Raw genomic sequence first — 15,828 nt, 5'->3', positions numbered from 1 at the left:
ACGAGCATACCGTTACTTTACTTTACTGCCAGACGTAGTCCACCGCATATAAGACATAGATACAAGAGCATTTCTAAGATTTGACAAGCCCAGAAACCTAATGGGGGAGAACAGCTCAGAATAAGTTATCGCCCGTACTACACCTTTGGGATGTCAAGAGCGATCGTAAATGACAGCAGACCCGTGACAGTGTACCTGACGGCTTGACACTCATGAGGCAAAGTCTCACGTCATCATCGTGGTTTGAGATAAGAGAATCCGTAAGACACGAACTCAGAAATCATAACACAGTTATAATCCCATGAAATATGATATTTATACGAATATACAAACACACCTCTTCGGAAGGGGCCCGAATCATTGGAATGGTATCCGTTTCGAGCTTTCCACCACGCTACACGATTTTTGGGACAGAAAAAGCCTCAGACACGCCGTCAATTTCACCGGGATGATTCTTGACTCGCGAATCCAAACGGTTCGTCGATCGGGACAAGAAGGCCCTTGCCCGCTCAACACAGAAGCCCTGTTTAGACCGGTCGACGTGTAGGCGAGCATTCGATGCAAGCAGGAAACACCCATTAACTAAAATCTGCCAAGTGACCCCACACTGAAATAATAAAACGCTTCACATCTAAGCCCGTTCGAGGGTACCACCGAACCTCTTTGGAAGGGGCCCGTATCACCGGACTGGTATCCCTCTAGTGCTTTCCACCACCCTACACGATTTTCGGAAGGAGCGAAAAACCCTCAGACACTCCGTCAAGAACACCGGGATGATTCTTGACTCGCGAATCCAAACGGTTCGTAGATCGGGACAGGAAGGCCCTTGCCCGCTCAACACAGAAGCGCTGTTTAGACCGGTCGACGTGTAGGCGAGCATTCGATGCAAGCATGAAAATCCCATTAACTAAACTCTGTCAAGTGACCCCACACTGAAATAATAAAACGCTTCACATCTAAGCCCGTTCGAGGGTACCACCGAACCTCTTTGAAAGGGGCCCGTATCACCGGACTGGTATCCCTCTAGTGCTTTCGACCACCCTACACGATTTTCGGAAGGAGTGAAAAAGCATCAGACACTCCGTCATGAACACCGGGATGATTCTTGACTCGCGAATCCAAACGGTTCGTCGATCGGGACAAGAAGGCCCTTGCCCGCTCAACACAGAAGCCCTGTTTAGACCGGTCGAAGTGTAGGCGAGCATTCGATGCAAGCATGAAAATCCCATTAACTAAACTCTGTCAAGTGACCCCACACTGAAAAAATAAAACGCTTCAGATCTAAGCCCGTTCGAGGGTACCACCGAACCTCTTTGGAAGGGGTCCGTATCACCGGACTGGTATCCCTCTAGTGCTTTCCACCACCATACTCGATTTTCGGAAGGAGCGAAAAAGCCTCAGACACTCCGTCAAGAGCACCGGAATGATTCTTGACACGCGAATCCAAACGGTTCGTCGATCGGGACAGGAAGGCCCTTGCCCGCTCAACACAGAAGCCCTGTTTGGACCGGTCGACGTGTAGGCGATCATTCGATGCAAGCATGAAAATCCCATTAACTAAACTCTGTCAAGTGACCCCACACTGAAATAATAAAACGCTTCACATCTAAGCCCGTTCGAGGGTACCACCGAACCTCTTTGGAAAGGGCCGGTATCACCGGAATGGTATCCCTGTAGTGCTTTCCACCACCCTACACGATTTTCGGAAGGAGCGAAAAACCCTCAGACACTCCGTCAAGAGCACCGGAATGATTCTTGACTCGCGAATCCAAACGGTTCGTCGATCGGGACAAGAGGGCCATTGCCCGCTCAACACAGAAGTCCTGTTTGGACCGGTCGACGTGTAGGCGAGCATTCGCTGCCAGCATGAAACACCCATTAACTAATGTTTTTGAAGTGAACCCAGAGGAAAATGTTTAAATGCTTTATATATAAACTCGTACGAGCATACCGTTACTTTACTTTACTGCCAGACGTAGTCCACCGCATATAAGACATAGATACAAGAGCATTTCTAAGATTTGACAAGCCCAGAAACCTAATGGGGGAGAACAGCTCAGAATAAGTTATCGCCCGTACTACACCTTTGGGATGTCAAGAGCGATCGTAAATGACAGCAGACCCGTGACAGTGTACCTGACGGCTTGACACTCATGAGGCAAAGTCTCACGTCATCATCGTGGTTTGAGATAAGAGAATCCGTAAGACACGAACTCAGAAATCATAACACAGTTATAATCCCATGAAATATGATATTTATACGAATATACAAACACACCTCTTCGGAAGGGGCCCGAATCATTGGAATGGTATCCGTTTCGAGCTTTCCACCACGCTACACGATTTTTGGGACAGAAAAAGCCTCAGACACGCCGTCAATTTCACCGGGATGATTCTTGACTCGCGAATCCAAACGGTTCGTCGATCGGGACAAGAAGGCCCTTGCCCGCTCAACACAGAAGCCCTGTTTAGACCGGTCGACGTGTAGGCGAGCATTCGATGCAAGCAGGAAACACCCATTAACTAAAATCTGCCAAGTGACCCCACACTGAAATAATAAAACGCTTCACATCTAAGCCCGTTCGAGGGTACCACCGAACCTCTTTGGAAGGGGCCCGTATCACCGGACTGGTATCCCTCTAGTGCTTTCCACCACCCTACACGATTTTCGGAAGGAGCGAAAAACCCTCAGACACTCCGTCAAGAACACCGGGATGATTCTTGACTCGCGAATCCAAACGGTTCGTAGATCGGGACAGGAAGGCCCTTGCCCGCTCAACACAGAAGCGCTGTTTAGACCGGTCGACGTGTAGGCGAGCATTCGATGCAAGCATGAAAATCCCATTAACTAAACTCTGTCAAGTGACCCCACACTGAAATAATAAAACGCTTCACATCTAAGCCCGTTCGAGGGTACCACCGAACCTCTTTGAAAGGGGCCCGTATCACCGGACTGGTATCCCTCTAGTGCTTTCGACCACCCTACACGATTTTCGGAAGGAGTGAAAAAGCATCAGACACTCCGTCATGAACACCGGGATGATTCTTGACTCGCGAATCCAAACGGTTCGTCGATCGGGACAAGAAGGCCCTTGCCCGCTCAACACAGAAGCCCTGTTTAGACCGGTCGAAGTGTAGGCGAGCATTCGATGCAAGCATGAAAATCCCATTAACTAAACTCTGTCAAGTGACCCCACACTGAAAAAATAAAACGCTTCAGATCTAAGCCCGTTCGAGGGTACCACCGAACCTCTTTGGAAGGGGTCCGTATCACCGGACTGGTATCCCTCTAGTGCTTTCCACCACCCTACTCGATTTTCGGAAGGAGCGAAAAAGCCTCAGACACTCCGTCAAGAACACCTGGATGATTCTTGACTCGCGAATCCAAACGGTTCGTCGATCGGGACAAGAAGGCCATTGCCCGCTGAACACAGAAGCCCTGTTTAGACCGGTCGACGTGTAGGCGAGCATTCGATGCCAGCATGAAACACCCATTAACTAATGTTTTTGAAGTGGACCCAGAGGAAAATGTTTAAATGCTTTATATATAAACTCGTACGAGCATACGGTTACCTTACTTTACTGCCAGACGTAGTCCACCGCATATAAGACATAGATACAAGAGCATTTCTAAGATTTGACAAGCCCAGAAACCTAATGGGGGAAAACCACTCAGAATAAGTTATCGCCCGTACTACACCTTTGGGATGTCAGGAGAGATCGTAAATGACCGCAGACCCGTGACAGTCTACCTGACGGCTTGACACTCATGAGGCAAAGTCTCACGTCATCATCGTGGTTTGAGATAAGAGAATCCGTAAGACACGAACTCAGAAATCATAACACAGTTATAATCCCATGAAATATGATATTTATACGAATATACAAACGAACCTCTTCGGAAGGGGCCCGAATCATTGGAATGGTATCCGTTTCAAGCTTTCCACCAAGCTACACGATTTTTGGGACAGAAAAAGCCTCAGACACGCCGTCAATTTCACCGGGATGATTCTTGACTCGCGAATCCAAACGGTTCGTCGATCGGGACAAGAAGGCCCTTGCCCTCTCAACACAGAAGCCCTGTTTAGACCGGTCGACGTGTAGGCGAGCATTCGATGCAAGCAGGAAACACCCATTAACTAAGATCTGCCAAGTGACCCCACACTGAAATAATAAAACGCTTCACATCTAAGCCCGTTCGAGGGTACCACCGAATCTCTTTGGAAGGGGCCCGTATCACCGGACTGGTATCCCTCTAGTGCTTTCCACCACCCTACACGATTTTCGGAAGGAGCGAAAAAGCCTCAGACACTCCGTCATGAGCACCGGGATGATTCTTGACTCGCGAATCCAAACGGTTCGTCGATCGGGACAAGAAGGCCCTTGCCCGCTGAACACAGAAGCCCTGTTTAGACCGGTCGACGTGTAGGCGAGCATTCGATGCAAGCATGAAAATCCCATTAACTAAATTCTGCAAGTGACCCCACACTGAAATAATAAAACGCTTCACATCTAAGCCCGTTCGAGGGTACCACCGAACCTCTTTGGAAGGGGCCCGTATCACCGGACTGGTATCCCTCTAGTGCTTTCGACCTCCCTATACGATTTTCGGAAGGAGTGAAAAAGCCTCAGACACTCCGTCATGAACACCGGGATGATTCTTGACTCGCGAATCCAAACGGTTCGTCGATCGGGACAAGAAGGCCCTTGCCCGCTCAACACAGAAGCCCTGTTTAGACCGGTCGACGTGTAGGCGAGCATTCGATGCAAGCATGAAAATCCCATTAACTAAACTCTGTCAAGTGACCCCCACACTGAAATAATAAAACGCTTCACATCTAAGCCCGTTCGAGGGTACCACCGAACCTCTTTGAAAGGGGCCCGTATCACCGGACTGGTATCCCTCTAGTGCTTTCGACCACCCTACACGATTTTCGGAAGGAGTGAAAAAGCCTCAGACACTCCGTCATGAACACCGGGATGATTCTTGACTCGCGAATCCAAACGGTTCGTCGATCGGGACAAGAAGGCCCTTGCCCGCTCAACACAGAAGCCCTGTTTAGACCGGTCGACGTGTAGGCGAGCATTCGATGCAAGCATGAAAATCCCATTAACTAAACTCTGTCAAGTGACCCCACACTGAAATAATAAAACGCTTCACATCTAAGCCCGTTCGAGGGTACCACCGAACCTCTTTGGAAAGGGCCGGTATCACCGGAATGGTATCCCTGTAGTGCTTTCCATCACCCTACACGATTTTCGGAAGGAGCGAAAAACCCTCAGACACTCCGTCAAGAGCACCGGAATGATTCTTGACTCGCGAATCCAAACGATTCGTCGATCGGGACAAGAGGGCCATTGCCCGCTCAACACAGAAGTCCTGTTTGGACCGGTCGACGTGTAGGCGAGCATTCGATGCCAGCATGAAACACCCATTAACTAATGTTTTTGAAGTGGACCCAGAGGAAAATGTTTAAATGCTTTATATATAAACTCGTACGAGCATACGGTTACCTTACTTTACTGCCAGACGTAGTCCACCGCATATAAGACATAGATACAAGAGCATTTCTAAGATTTGACAAGCCCAGAAACCTAATGGGGGAAAACCACTCAGAATAAGTTATCGCCCGTACTACACCTTTGGGATGTCAGGAGAGATCGTAAATGACCGCAGACCCGTGACAGTCTACCTGACGGCTTGACACTCATGAGGCAAAGTCTCACGTCATCATCGTGGTTTGAGATAAGAGAATCCGTAAGACACGAACTCAGAAATCATAACACAGTTATAATCCCATGAAATATGATATTTATACGAATATACAAACGAACCTCTTCGGAAGGGGCCCGAATCATTGGAATGGTATCCGTTTCAAGCTTTCCACCAAGCTACACGATTTTTGGGACAGAAAAAGCCTCAGACACGCCGTCAATTTCACCGGGATGATTCTTGACTCGCGAATCCAAACGGTTCGTCGATCGGGACAAGAAGGCCCTTGCCCTCTCAACACAGAAGCCCTGTTTAGACCGGTCGACGTGTAGGCGAGCATTCGATGCAAGCAGGAAACACCCATTAACTAAGATCTGCCAAGTGACCCCACACTGAAATAATAAAACGCTTCACATCTAAGCCCGTTCGAGGGTACCACCGAATCTCTTTGGAAGGGGCCCGTATCACCGGACTGGTATCCCTCTAGTGCTTTCCACCACCCTACACGATTTTCGGAAGGAGCGAAAAAGCCTCAGACACTCCGTCATGAGCACCGGGATGATTCTTGACTCGCGAATCCAAACGGTTCGTCGATCGGGACAAGAAGGCCCTTGCCCGCTGAACACAGAAGCCCTGTTTAGACCGGTCGACGTGTAGGCGAGCATTCGATGCAAGCATGAAAATCCCATTAACTAAATTCTGCAAGTGACCCCACACTGAAATAATAAAACGCATCACATCTAAGCCCGTTCGAGGGTACCACCGAACCTCTTTGGAAGGGGCCCGTATCACCGGACTGGTATCCCTCTAGTGCTTTCGACCTCCCTATACGATTTTCGGAAGGAGTGAAAAAGCCTCAGACACTCCGTCATGAACACCGGGATGATTCTTGACTCGCGAATCCAAACGGTTCGTCGATCGGGACAAGAAGGCCCTTGCCCGCTCAACACAGAAGCCCTGTTTAGACCGGTCGACGTGTAGGCGAGCATTCGATGCAAGCATGAAAATCCCATTAACTAAACTCTGTCAAGTGACCCCACACTGAAATAATAAAACGCTTCACATCTAAGCCCGTTCGAGGGTACCACCGAACCTCTTTGAAAGGGGCCCGTATCACCGGACTGGTATCCCTCTAGTGCTTTCGACCACCCTACACGATTTTCGGAAGGAGTGAAAAAGCCTCAGACACTCCGTCATGAACACCGGGATGATTCTTGACTCGCGAATCCAAACGGTTCGTCGATCGGGACAAGAAGGCCCTTGCCCGCTCAACACAGAAGCCCTGTTTAGACCGGTCGACGTGTAGGCGAGCATTCGATGCAAGCATGAAAATCCCATTAACTAAACTCTGTCAAGTGACCCCACACTGAAATAATAAAACGCTTCACATCTAAGCCCGTTCGAGGGTACCACCGAACCTCTTTGGAAAGGGCCGGTATCACCGGAATGGTATCCCTGTAGTGCTTTCCATCACCCTACACGATTTTCGGAAGGAGCGAAAAACCCTCAGACACTCCGTCAAGAGCACCGGAATGATTCTTGACTCGCGAATCCAAACGATTCGTCGATCGGGACAAGAGGGCCATTGCCCGCTCAACACAGAAGTCCTGTTTGGACCGGTCGACGTGTAGGCGAGCATTCGATGCCAGCATGAAACACCCATTAACTAATGTTTTTGAAGTGAACCCAGAGGAAAATGTTTAAATGCTTTATATATAAACTCGTACGAGCATACCGTTACTTTACTTTACTGCCAGACGTAGTCCACCGCATATAACACATAGATACAAGAGCATTTCTAAGATTTGACAAGCCCAGAAACCTAATGGGGGAGAACAGCTCAGAATAAGTTATCGCCCGTACTACACCTTTGGGATGTCAAGAGCGATCGTAAATGACAGCAGACCCGTGACAGTGTACCTGACGGCTTGACACTCATGAGGCAAAGTCTCACGTCATCATCGTGGTTTGAGATAAGAGAATCCGTAAGACACGAACTCAGAAATCATAACACAGTTATAATCCCATGAAATATGATATTTATACGAATATACAAACACACCTCTTCGGAAGGGGCCCGAATCATTGGAATGGTATCCGTTTCGAGCTTTCCACCACGCTACACGATTTTTGGGACAGAAAAAGCCTCAGACACGCCGTCAATTTCACCGGGATGATTCTTGACTCGCGAATCCAAACGGTTCGTCGATCGGGACAAGAAGGCCCTTGCCCGCTCAACACAGAAGCCCTGTTTAGACCGGTCGACGTGTAGGCGAGCATTCGATGCAAGCAGGAAACACCCATTAACTAAAATCTGCCAAGTGACCCCACACTGAAATAATAAAACGCTTCACATCTAAGCCCGTTCGAGGGTACCACCGAACCTCTTTGGAAGGGGCCCGTATCACCGGACTGGTATCCCTCTAGTGCTTTCCACCACCCTACACGATTTTCGGAAGGAGCGAAAAAGCCTCAGACACTCCGTCAAGAACACCGGGATGATTCTTGACTCGCGAATCCAAACGGTTCGTAGATCGGGACAGGAAGGCCCTTGCCCGCTCAACACAGAAGCGCTGTTTAGACCGGTCGACGTGTAGGCTAGCATTCGATGCAAGCATGAAAATCCCATTAACTAAACTCTGTCAAGTGACCCCACACTGAAATAATAAAACGCTTCACATCTAAGCCCGTTCGAGGGTACCACCGAACCTCTTTGAAAGGGGCCCGTATCACCGGACTGGTATCCCTCTAGTGCTTTCGACCACCCTACACGATTTTCGGAAGGAGTGAAAAAGCATCAGACACTCCGTCATGAACACCGGGATGATTCTTGACTCGCGAATCCAAACGGTTCGTCGATCGGGACAAGAAGGCCCTTGCCCGCTCAACACAGAAGCCCTGTTTAGACCGGTCGAAGTGTAGGCGAGCATTCGATGCAAGCATGAAAATCCCATTAACTAAACTCTGTCAAGTGACCCCACACTGAAAAAATAAAACGCTTCAGATCTAAGCCCGTTCGAGGGTACCACCGAACCTCTTTGGAAGGGGTCCGTATCACCGGACTGGTATCCCTCTAGTGCTTTCCACCACCCTACTCGATTTTCGGAAGGAGCGAAAAACGCCTCAGACACTCCGTCAAGAACACCTGGATGATTCTTGACTCGCGAATCCAAACGGTTCGTCGATCGGGACAAGAAGGCCATTGCCCGCTGAACACAGAAGCCCTGTTTAGACCGGTCGACGTGTAGGCGAGCATTCGATGCCAGCATGAAACACCCATTAACTAATGTTTTTGAAGTGGACCCAGAGGAAAATGTTTAAATGCTTTATATATAAACTCGTACGAGCATACGGTTACCTTACTTTACTGCCAGACGTAGTCCACCGCATATAAGACATAGATACAAGAGCATTTCTAAGATTTGACAAGCCCATAAACCTAATGGGGGAAAACCACTCAGAACGAGTTATCGCCCGAAGAACACCTTTGGGATGTCAGGAGCGATCGTAAATGACAGCAGACCCGTGACAGTCTACCTGACGGCTTGACACTCATGAGGCAAAGTCGCACGTCATCATCGTGGTTTGAGATAAGAGAATCCGTAAGACACGAACTCAGAAATCATAACACAGTTATAATCCCATGAAATATGATATTTATACGAATATACAAACGAACCTCTTCGGAAGGGGCCCGAATCATTGGAATGGTATCCGTTTCAAGCTTTCCACCAAGCTACACGATTTTTGGGACAGAAAAAGCCTCAGACACGCCGTCAATTTCACCGGGATGATTCTTGACTCGCGAATCCAAACGGTTCGTCGATCGGGACAAGAAGGCCCTTGCCCTCTCAACACAGAAGCCCTGTTTAGACCGGTCGACGTGTAGGCGAGCATTCGATGCAAGCAGGAAACACCCATTAACTAAGATCTGCCAAGTGACCCCACACTGAAATAATAAAACGCTTCACATCTAAGCCCGTTCGAGGGTACCACCGAATCTCTTTGGAAGGGGCCCGTATCACCGGACTGGTATCCCTCTAGTGCTTTCCACCACCCTACACGATTTTCGGAAGGAGCGAAAAAGCCTCAGACACTCCGTCATGAACACCGGGATGATTCTTGACTCGCGAATCCAAACGGTTCGTCGATCGGGACAAGAAGGCCCTTGCCCGCTGAACACAGAAGCCCTGTTTAGACCGGTCGACGTGTAGGCGAGCATTCGATGCAAGCATGAAAATCCCATTAACTAAATTCTGCAAGTGACCCCAGACTGAAATAATAAAACGCTTCACATCTAAGCCCGTTCGAGGGTACCACCGAACCTCTTTGGAAGGGGCCCGTATCACCGGACTGGTATCCCTCTAGTGCTTTCGACCTCCCTATACGATTTTCGGAAGGAGTGAAAAAGCCTCAGACACTCCGTCATGAACACCGGGATGATTCTTGACTCGCGAATCCAAACGGTTCGTCGATCGGGACAAGAAGGCCCTTGCCCGCTCAACACAGAAGCCCTGTTTAGACCGGTCGACGTGTAGGCGAGCATTCGATGCAAGCATGAAACACCCATTAACTAAATTCTGCAAGTGACCCCACACTGAAATAATAAAACGCTTCACATCTAAGCCCGTTCGAGGGTACCACCGAACCTCTTTGAAAGGGGCCCGTATCACCGGACTGGTATCCCTCTAGTGCTTTCGACCACCCTACACGATTTTCGGAAGGAGTGAAAAAGCCTCAGACACTCCGTCAAGATCACCGGGATGATTCTTGACTCGCGAATCCAAACGGTTCGTTGATCGGGACAAGAAGGCCCTTGCCCGCTCAACACAGAAGCCCTGTTTAGACCGGTCGACGTGTAGGCGAGCATTCGATGCAAGCAGGAAACACCCATTAACTAAAATCTGCCAAGTGACCCCTCACTGAAATAATAAAACGCTTCACATCTAAGCCCGTTCGAGGGTACCACCGAATCTCTTTGGAAGGGGCCCGTATCACCGGACTGGTATCCCTCTAGTGCTTTCCACCACCCTACACGATTTTCGGAAGGAGCGAAAAAGCCTCAGACACTCCGTCAAGAACACCGGGATGATTCTTGACTCGCGAATCCAAACGGTTCGTCGATCGGCACAGGAAGGCCCTTGCCCGCTCAACACAGAAGCCCTGTTTAGACCGGTCGACGTGTAGGCGAGCATTCGATGCAAGCATGAAAATCCCATTAACTAAACTCTGAAAAGTGACCCCACACTGAAATAATAAAACGCTTCACATCTAAGCCCGTTCGAGGGTACCACCGAACCTCTTTGAAAGGGGCCCGTATCACCGGACTGGTATCCCTCTAGTGCTTTCGACCACCCTACACGATTTTCGGAAGGAGTGAAAAAGCCTCAGACACTCCGTCATGAACACCGGGATGATTCTTGACTCGCGAATCCAAACGGTTCGTCGATCGGGACAAGAAGGCCCTTGCCCGCTCAACACAGAAGCCCTGTTTAGACCGGTCGACGTGTAGGCGAGCATTCGATGCAAGCATGAAAATCCCATTAACTAAACTCTGTCAAGTGACCCCACACTGAAATAATAAAACGCTTCACATCTAAGCCCGTTCGAGGGTACCACCGAACCTCTTTGGAAAGGGCCGGTATCACCGGAATGGTATCCCTGTAGTGCTTTCCACCACCCTACATGATTTTCGGAAGGAGCGAAAAACCCTCAGACACTCCGTCAAGAGCACCGGAATGATTCTTGACTCGCGAATCCAAACGGTTCGTCGATCGGGACAAGAGGGCCATTGCCCGCTCAACACAGAAGTCCTGTTTGGACCGGTCGACGTGTAGGCGAGCATTCGATGCCAGCATGAAACACCCATTAACTAATGTTTTTGAAGTGAACCCAGAGGAAAATGTTTAAATGCTTTATATATAAACTCGTACGAGCATACCGTTACTTTACTTTACTGCCAGACGTAGTCCACCGCATATAAGACATAGATACAAGAGCATTTCTAAGATTTGACAAGCCCAGAAACCTAATGGGGGAGAACCACTCAGAATAAGTTATCGCCCGTACTACACCTTTGGGATGTCAAGAGCGATCGTAAATGACAGCAGACCCGTGACAGTGTACCTGACGGCTTGACACTCATGAGGCAAAGTCTCACGTCATCATCGTGGTTTGAGATAAGAGAATCCGTAAGACACGAACTCAGAAATCATAACACAGTTATAATCCCATGAAATATGATATTTATACGAATATACAAACACACCTCTTCGGAAGGGGCCCGAATCATTGGAATGGTATCCGTTTCGAGCTTTCCACCACGCTACACGATTTTTGGGACAGAAAAAGCCTCAGACACGCCGTCAATTTCACCGGGATGATTCTTGACTCGCGAATCCAAACGGTTCGTCGATCGGGACAAGAAGGCCCTTGCCCGCTCAACACAGAAGCCCTGTTTAGACCGGTCGACGTGTAGGCGAGCATTCGATGCAAGCATGAAAATCCCATTAACTAAACTCTGTCAAGTGACACCACACTGAAATAATAAAACGCTTCACATCTAAGCCCGTTCGATGGTACCACCGAACCTCTTTGGAAAGGGCCGGTATCACCGGAATGGTATCCCTGTAGTGCTTTCCACCACCCTACACGATTTTCGGAAGGAGCGAAAAACCCTCAGACACTCCGTCAAGAGCACCGGAATGATTCTTGACTCGCGAATCCAAACGGTTCGTCGATCGGGACAAGAGGGCCATTGCCCGCTCAACACAGAAGTCCTGTTTGGACCGGTCGACGTGTAGGCGAGCATTCGATGCCAGCATGAAACACCCATTAACTAATGTTTTTGAAGTGAACCCAGAGGAAAATGTTTAAATGCTTTATATATAAACTCGTACGAGCATACCGTTACTTTACTTTACTGCCAGACGTAGTCCACCGCATATAAGTCATAGATACAAGAGCATTTCTAAGATTTGACAAGCCCAGAAACCTAATGGGGGAGAACCACTCAGAATAAGTTATCGCCCGTACTACACCTTTGGGTTGTCAAGAGCGATCGTAAATGACAGCAGACCCGTGACAGTCTACCTGACGGATTGACACTCATGAGGCAAAGTCTCACGTCATCATCGTGGTTTGAGATAAGAGAATCCGTAAGACACGAACTCAGAAATCATAACACAGTTATAATCCCATGAAATATGATATTTATACGAATATACAAACGAACCTCTTCGGAAGGGGCCCGAATCATTGGAATGGTATCCGTTTCGAGCTTTCCACCACGCTACACGATTTTTGGGACAGAAAAAGCCTCAGACACGCCGTCAATTTCACCGGGATGATTCTTGACTCGCGAATCCAAACGGTTCGTCGATCGGGACAAGAAGGCCCTTGCCCGCTCAACACAGAAGCCCTGTTTAGACCGGTCGACGTGTAGGCGAGCATTCGATGCAAGCATGAAAATCCCATTAACTAAACTGTGTCAAGTGACACCACACTGAAATCATAAAACGCAAAACGCTTCACATCTAAGCCCGTTCGAGGGTACCACCGAACCTCTTTGAAAGGGGCCCGTATCACCGGACTGGTATCCCTCTAGTGCTTTCGACCACCCTACACGATTTTCGGAAGGAGTGAAAAAGCCTCAGACTTTCCGTCATGAACACCGGGATGATTCTTGACTCGCGAATCCAAACGGTTCGTCGATCGGGACAGGAAGGCCCTTGCCCGCTCAACACAGAAGCCCTCTTTAGACCGGTCGACGTGTAGGCGAGCATTCGATGCAAGCATGAAACACCCATTAACTAAATTCTGCAAGTGACCCCACACTGAAATAATAAAACGCTTCACATCTAAGCCCGTTCGAGGGTACCACCGAACCTCTTTGAAAGGGGCCCGTATCACCGGACTGGTATCCCTCTAGTGCTTTCGACCACCCTACACGATTTTCGGAAGGAGTGAAAAAGCCTCAGACACTCCGTCATGAACACCGGGATGATTCTTGACTCGCGAATCCAAACGGTTCGTCGATCGGGACAAGAAGGCCCTTGCCCGCTCAACACAGAAGCCCTGTTTAGACCGGTCGACGTGTAGGCGAGCATTCGATGCAAGCATGAAAATCCCATTAACTAAACTCTGTCAAGTGACCCCACACTGAAATAATAAAACGCTTCACATCTAAGCCCGTTCGAGGGTACCACCGAACCTCTTTGGAAAGGGCCGGTATCACCGGAATGGTATCCCTGTAGTGCTTTCCACCACCCTACACGATTTTCGGAAGGAGCGAAAAACCCTCAGACACTCCGTCAAGAGCACCGGAATGATTCTTGACTCGCGAATCCAAACGGTTCGTCGATCGGGACAAGAGGGCCATTGCCCGCTCAACACAGAAGTCCTGTTTGGACCGGTCGACGTGTAGGCGAGCATTCGATGCCAGCATGAAACACCCATTAACTAATGTTTTTGAAGTGAACCCAGAGGAAAATGTTTAAATGCTTTATATATAAACTCGTACGAGCATACCGTTACTTTACTTTACTGCCAGACGTAGTCCACCGCATATAAGACATAGATACAAGAGCATTTCTAAGATTTGACAAGCCCAGAAACCTAATGGGGGAGAACCACTCAGAATAAGTTATCGCCCGTACTACACCTTTGGGATGTCAAGAGCGATCGTAAATGACAGCAGACCCGTGACAGTGTACCTGACGGCTTGACACTCATGAGGCAAAGTCTCACGTCATAATCGTGGTTTGAGATAAGAGAATCCGTAAGACACGAACTCAGAAATCATAACACAGTTATAATCCCATGAAATATGATATTTATACGAATATACAAACACACCTCTTCGGAAGGGGCCCGAATCATTGGAATGGTATCCGTTTCGAGCTTTCCACCACGCTACACGATTTTTGGGACAGAAAAAGCCTCAGACACGCCGTCAATTTCACCGGGATGATTCTTGACTCGCGAATCCAAACGGTTCGTCGATCGGGACAAGAAGGCCCTTGCCCGCTCAACACAGAAGCCCTGTTTAGACCGGTCGACGTGTAGGCGAGCATTCGATGCAAGCAGGAAACACCCATTAACTAAAATCTGCCAAGTGACCCCACACTGAAATAATAAAACGCTTCACATCTAAGCCCGTTCGAGGGTACCACCGAACCTCTTTGGAAGGGGCCCGTATCACCGGACTGGTATCCCTCTAGTGCTTTCCACCACCCTACACGATTTTCGGAAGGAGCGAAAAAGCCTCAGACACCCCGTCAAGAACACCGGGATGATTCTTGACTCGCGAATCCAAACGGTTCGTCGATCGGGACAGGAAGGCCCTTGCCCGCTCAACACAGAAGCCCTGTTTAGACCGGTCGACGTGTAGGCGAGCATTCGATGCAAGCATGAAAATCCCATTAACTAAACTCTGTCAAGTGACCCCACACTGAAATAATAAAACGCTTCACATCTAAGCCCGTTCGAGGGTACCACCGAACCTCTTTGAAAGGGGCCCGTATCACCGGACTGGTATCCCTCTAGTGCTTTCGACCACCCTACACGATTTTCGGAAGGAGTGAAAAAGCATCAGACACTCCGTCATGAACACCGGGATGATTCTTGACTCGCGAATCCAAACGGTTCGTCGATCGGGACAAGAAGGCCCTTGCCCGCTCAACACAGAAGCCCTGTTTAGACCGGTCGAAGTGTAGGCGAGCATTCGATGCAAGCATGAAAATCCCATTAACTAAACTCTGTCAAGTGACCCCACACTGAAAAAATAAAACGCTTCAGATCTAAGCCCGTTCGAGGGTACCACCGAACCTCTTTGGAAGGGGTCCGTATCACCGGACTGGTATCCCTCTAGTGCTTTCCACCACCCTACTCGATTTTCGGAAGGAGCGAAAAAGCCTCAGACACTCCGTCAAGAACACCGGGATGATTCTTGACTCGCGAATCCAAACGGTTCGTCGATCGGGACAAGAAGGCCCTTGCCCGCTGAACACAGAAGCCCTGTTTAGACCGGTCGACGTGTAGGCGAGCATTCGATGCCAGCATGAAACACCCATTAACTAATGTTTTTGAAGTGGACCCAGAGGAAAATGTTTAAA

The 15,828-nt window shown here is 49.0% G+C and overlaps 6 non-coding genes across 6 annotated transcripts; all 6 read right to left on the bottom strand.

Moving 5' to 3' along the window:
- Nucleotides 1–3,667: 3,667 nt before the first annotated feature.
- Nucleotides 3,668–3,873, bottom strand: LOC149083811 (small nucleolar RNA U3). The gene has a single exon (XR_016193120.1). It is a non-coding gene; the product is annotated as a small nucleolar RNA U3 (small nucleolar RNA).
- A 1,735-nt stretch (nt 3,874–5,608) lies between these two features.
- On the bottom strand, nt 5,609–5,814 carry LOC149083810 (small nucleolar RNA U3). The gene has a single exon (XR_016193119.1). It is a non-coding gene; the product is annotated as a small nucleolar RNA U3 (small nucleolar RNA).
- A 3,351-nt stretch (nt 5,815–9,165) lies between these two features.
- LOC149083809 (small nucleolar RNA U3) lies at nt 9,166–9,371 on the bottom strand. The gene has a single exon (XR_016193084.1). It is a non-coding gene; the product is annotated as a small nucleolar RNA U3 (small nucleolar RNA).
- A 2,383-nt stretch (nt 9,372–11,754) lies between these two features.
- On the bottom strand, nt 11,755–11,960 carry LOC149083808 (small nucleolar RNA U3). The gene has a single exon (XR_016193096.1). It is a non-coding gene; the product is annotated as a small nucleolar RNA U3 (small nucleolar RNA).
- Nucleotides 11,961–12,720: 760 nt separating this feature from the next.
- LOC149083807 (small nucleolar RNA U3) lies at nt 12,721–12,926 on the bottom strand. Its single transcript, XR_016193110.1, has one exon. It is a non-coding gene; the product is annotated as a small nucleolar RNA U3 (small nucleolar RNA).
- A 1,416-nt stretch (nt 12,927–14,342) lies between these two features.
- LOC149083806 (small nucleolar RNA U3) lies at nt 14,343–14,548 on the bottom strand. The gene has a single exon (XR_016193124.1). It is a non-coding gene; the product is annotated as a small nucleolar RNA U3 (small nucleolar RNA).
- Nucleotides 14,549–15,828: the final 1,280 nt, after the last annotated feature.

This window comes from Pholcus phalangioides, unplaced genomic scaffold, assembly GCF_987345545.1.
Source record: "Pholcus phalangioides strain wild (caught in Gottingen) unplaced genomic scaffold, Ppha-v1.0 ptg000008l_1, whole genome shotgun sequence".
Lineage (NCBI taxonomy): Eukaryota > Metazoa > Arthropoda > Arachnida > Araneae > Pholcidae > Pholcus > Pholcus phalangioides.
Note: the sequence above shows the minus strand (reverse complement) of the source record. Positions and strands in the feature narration are given on the sequence as shown.